At 42.2% G+C, this 4,794-nt stretch overlaps 1 protein-coding gene and 1 pseudogene across 1 annotated transcript in view; both read left to right on the plus strand.

Moving 5' to 3' along the window:
* The first annotated feature begins 1,339 nt into the window (after positions 1 to 1,339).
* The window catches only part of ANK2 (ankyrin 2, neuronal), a 583,270-nt gene continuing 579,815 nt past the window's right edge, over positions 1,340 to 4,794 (plus strand). Inside the window, exon 1 of the mRNA XM_011948367.1 lies at positions 1,340 to 1,542. The gene's annotated coding sequence lies outside the window, so the exon portion shown is untranslated. The remainder of the gene's footprint in view (positions 1,543 to 4,794) is intronic.
* LOC105516272 overlaps positions 1,403 to 4,794 on the plus strand; it is a 9,173-nt pseudogene continuing 5,781 nt past the window's right edge.

Genomic DNA, 4,794 nt, shown 5'->3' on the forward strand with positions numbered 1-4,794 from the left:
ATTTATTTTTCTACTTAAGAAGTGTCTTGGCGGGGCACAGTGGCTCATGCTTGTAATCTGAGCACTTTGGGAGGCCGAGGAAGGTGGATCACCTGAAGTCAGGAGTTCGAGACCAGCCTGGCCAACATGGTGAAACCCTGTCTCTACTAAAAACAAAAAATTAGCCAAGTGTGGTGGCACATGCCTGTAATCCCAGCTACTTGGGAGGGTGAGGTAGGACAATCACTTGGGAGGGGGAGGTTGCAGGGAGCCAAGATTATGCCACTGCACTTCAGCCTAGGGGACAGAGCAAGTGAATTCTCCTCTCTGCTAGGGGAGCATCATATTTTTTGTAATTTTAGAATTACATTTCTGGTCACAGCTATCTAAGCGGGCTATGATTTTGCTTCATAAAGTCTTAATGATTTTGATTATTCTTACCTTAAAGGTTACCATTTATCCTAATGAAATTAAGATAAAATGTGATTTTGTTACCAGCCTTTAGATTCAGTATTAGACACAGAACATTTTATAAGGATCCTTGATAAGGCTCTTACTTCCTTGTCTTATCACAGAAGTAGAATTAGAAACTCTGTGACAAATATCCAACCCCTCCACCATTTTGATAATCTATTTTTGGACTAGGTATGTAGTAGGTGATCAATAAATGATTACTGAATGAATGAATGTAAGCCTGAATGGATGGTTCTGACTTCCTGTCTGCTTATCTGCCTGTCTAGGTGTGTACGTCTATTTCTGTTGGACTTTATGTGAATCCTCTCAAAATATAATTATTGTATATTGCACTGAGTCTAATGGTTACCTCCCTGAGATCGTCCATGAACTAAACTCAGTGGTGACTAGCTTAAAACACACACACACACACACACACACACACCCCACCTACCAATATTTTATGACTTAAACATATATATAGCATATATATGTGTATATAGATATATATATATAAACTCTTATATAAAAGATGATCTACTGAAAGGCGGTAGGATATGGTGGTGGTAGTGATTTATAGATGAAATCACTCCCACAGCATTAGCATCTTGGCAGTAGCTCATTCCTCAGCTTCCCTGAACTAGGCGTGGAACTCCAGTTACTTCCCATATATCTGATACATTTAGGCTGCAACAAAGTCAAGTGCTTTTCTTGCTTATTTTTTCCCTTCTTTGAGAACAGAAGACACCAGGAAAAAAAAAATTTATGAGAAAACAACAGTTCCTTACTCTGTACCACCTGCTTAAATGCAAACCAAAGGCACCCAAATGATGCAACCCATGAGTGTGGAAGAGGCTGGCGGATGGGCTGTCACGTCTGGCTGATCTGATGTCAGAGCAGATCATGTGGTGCTCTGTGGGCAGCTGGGACTGGCCCGCCGAAAGCACATGGATTACAGTCTGAGGCTGTAATGGGAAAGTCGGTTCCTGGGCTGCTGTCTCATAGACATCAGCTTGCAGGGAAGCTGGGGGCTCTCCGACTTGCCCTGCTCCGGGGCCCCTCCTGCTGCGTGACTCACAGGCACATTGCAGAGAGAAGCTGCCGCTCCCAGTAAGTGCTTAAAGAAGGTCTTTATTCAGAGCATTCTGGAAGCGGGGAGGAAGTGTTTGTGTTGATAGGGGGTGCTGGAAGCCTTTGTAAAACCCCCTCCTTGGATCTGGGCTGGGCAGCGGCGCTTTCCATGCCATTCTGGAGTTCAAAGGCAGCGCTGATGTGCAAATGTTCCCCAGCCCTGATTTTGGTTTGTTCTCCATGTGATGTGTTTTTCTGATTTGCATTTTCTCTTTCTTTAACCGTAGGGCAGATTCTAAAGATCTGGTTAAAGTGAATTGATTTCAGATTCCCAGCCCCGGAGTGGACTTGGTGTTCCCTGTATGATAAGCAGGGAGAGGGGCAAGAGGGTGGTGGCTCTTTTGGTCAGAATCACTGCTTATGTTAAGACACTGTGTCTGTGCCGGAGAAAGTGGTTACCACCCCTTCTCTGCATTGGGTGAGTAGGTGGTGTGAGAGAAAGCGGGGGTGAACCAGCAGTGAAGAGATTTGATTAGTTTTTGGTAAACAGCAGTGCTATTAGTATATTGCCTTTTTCTTACGGTCAAAATTTATATTAAATAGTGTCAGCTGGCAGAACAGGTGCTGGCAGTGGAAGAATGATGGAGTTCTTTCTCCCGTTCCCAGCTAGTGAATTGTCTTTCCTGCATCGAAAGCCCAATTAAGGAGTAGAGAGAAATGTGACAGATACAGATTTCTGAGCACTGTTTTTTTGTTTGTTGGTTTGTTTGTTCTTTTGTTTGGTTTTTATTTTTTATTCTTAACAAGCACCATATTTCCACCCGCATGCATCGGGAATGATTCTCACCTTGACGATGTCTTAGGTGTGGCCTTTTTGGAGAGCAAAGGAATAAATTCGATAACATCCTTCTCTTCCTTCTGAGCATATAACATTAAGTTTGTTTTAGAGACTGAAAATAAATATGTGTGGTTGGAAGGAGATATAAAGGGGAATTTAGAAGAACAGATTGTTTATTTGCCCTGACACTTTTCTGTGAACACTTGATAGAGTTCTAGGTCAAGGTGTATGGTGTCCCCTTGAGGGATAATAGGCAAATAATTAGGCTATGTCTTTAAGCATTGGAAAATCTTTATTTTTTTAAGGAACAGAACCTGATCTTTTCTGTGAATCTCTGCACAAACCATAGGCTTTGGGGCCAAACACTGATTCCAGAGACACTTAGGCATTGAAGAAACTTTTGGGTGAGAAAGAGGATGGTATGAATGCAAAGAAAATATGCTTAGATGAGTTTTGTCCTCTTTTTTTTTTTTAAGCCTTTTGCAGTATATGGTTTAAGTCACAGAACAACAAACAACAGAAGAGAGTGTGCCCCACCCATAGTGTTGTGAACATGGATGATTCCCCTCCCATTCTATTCCACTGAACTGCATAAACACTAGCACAGAGACAGTTCTAATTCATCTTTTGAACCCTGTGTGTTACAGGTACAAGCCATATAAAATGAAGACATAGAAAAATGGAAGATCCTCCCACCCCACCCTACTTTCTCCTCCTTCCATATTGTTGAGTAAAGCTAGATTTATCCTGGGAAGGGTCTCCATCACTGCTTGTAATTTTGTTAGCCATTTCGTGTAGGCGAGCACGGTGTGAGGATTTCAGAGGTAGTCTTCCTGATCTGGCCCTCTGTCCCTGCCTAGACCACACCCCCTTTTTTGGCCACATGCCTAAAACTCTTTCTGAAGGGGAGTGTGATAAAACGAGGCCCATCCTTGGGCACATGGATTCCTCCGTCACATGAACCGAAGAGCCCTGATTTCTCTGCAGACACACATTTCCTGCTTCTCAGGGTGAAGATACCCAGTTATGGGGGTTTTAGAATTCCTTTTGTTTAAAGATTAACACAGTAATGTGAAAAGAAATGGAAGAAAATTATCCATTTTTCCATCTCACTCACACAACTCTGTTTAATGTCCTGTGTTCTCTTCCTGTCTTTATCATCACATTAGCCTAGCTATGTTTAATGCAGGGGAGCTATTCACACTCCTCCAGATTTCTACTTTTCAGGGAAGGCACCTGTAGTTACAGACTTAGAGCTGGATCATACCCTATTAGGACTGATAGTTCAGCCATATTTCACAGAGGGTAAAGCTGGCCAGAATTACACATCTGATGAGTGAGAGTTGGGACCAGAACTCAGATTGCCTGACTGTCCAGTGCTCCTTCTGCAATCATGCAACCTAAGGAGAGAACATTTTCTTTAAAAATTAGGTGTGTTTTTCAATTTCTGGTTCTTTTTTATTTAAAATGCTGTGTAATTATTAGCATAGTAAAATGACTGTAATTTCACTGTCTTTCCTGAAGAATGTCTTGCAATAGATTGGAAAGTCAATTTTGTGTTTTTTAATTAGAGACAGGTTCTTGCTGTGTTGTCCAAGCTGGACTCAATTCCTGGGCTCAAGTAATCCTCCTGCCTTAGCCTCCCAAGTAGCTGGGATTACAGGCATGAGCCACTGTGCCTAGCTTTGCCTTTGTTTTTCTGTTTGTTTTTGGAGATAGGGTTTCTCTTTGTTGCCCAGGCTGGAGTGCAGGGGCATGACCATAGCCCATGTAACCTTAAACTTGGGCTCAAACAATCCTTCAGCCTTAGACTCCTAAGTGGCTGGGACTACAGGCGCATGCTGCTATACCGGGATAATTTTAAAATTTTTTTGTAGAGATGGAGTCTTGCTATGTTGTCAGGGCTGGTCTGGAACTCCTGGGCTCAAGTGGTCCTACTGTGTTAGCTTCCCTAGTAGCTGGGATTACAGGCATGCACCATCATACCTAGTTCAGATTGGAAAATCTTTACAGAGAAAATTAAGTTCTGTTTTCTTAGGAAAGTAGCATGTTTATATTCTTTGTGGGTATTCTGATGAAATCTCAAATACCTGATTGTTACAGTTTTCTAATCTTGGCTTTCTGAGAATGTAGACCACCCTTTTTTTTTTTTTTGAGATTGGGACTCAGTCTGTCACCCAGGCTGGAGTGCAGTGGTGTGATCACAGCTCATGTAACCTTGAACTCTTGGGCTCAAGTGATCCTCTCACCTCAGCTTTTTAAGTAACGGATTATAGGCAAGCACCACTATGCTGTCTTCTACCCTACTTAATAAGGGGATTATTGTTCAACTATGGCAAACCACATACCACGAGAACATTTAGAAGCTTCATTCTATTTGGGTGGTTTTCTGAGTCATATAATTTTTTTTTTTTTTTTCTGAGACAGGGTCTGTCTGTCACCCAGGCTGGAGT

Source organism: Colobus angolensis, unplaced genomic scaffold (genome assembly GCF_000951035.1).
Source record: "Colobus angolensis palliatus isolate OR3802 unplaced genomic scaffold, Cang.pa_1.0 Scaffold279, whole genome shotgun sequence".
NCBI classification, from domain to species: Eukaryota; Metazoa; Chordata; class Mammalia; order Primates; family Cercopithecidae; genus Colobus; species Colobus angolensis.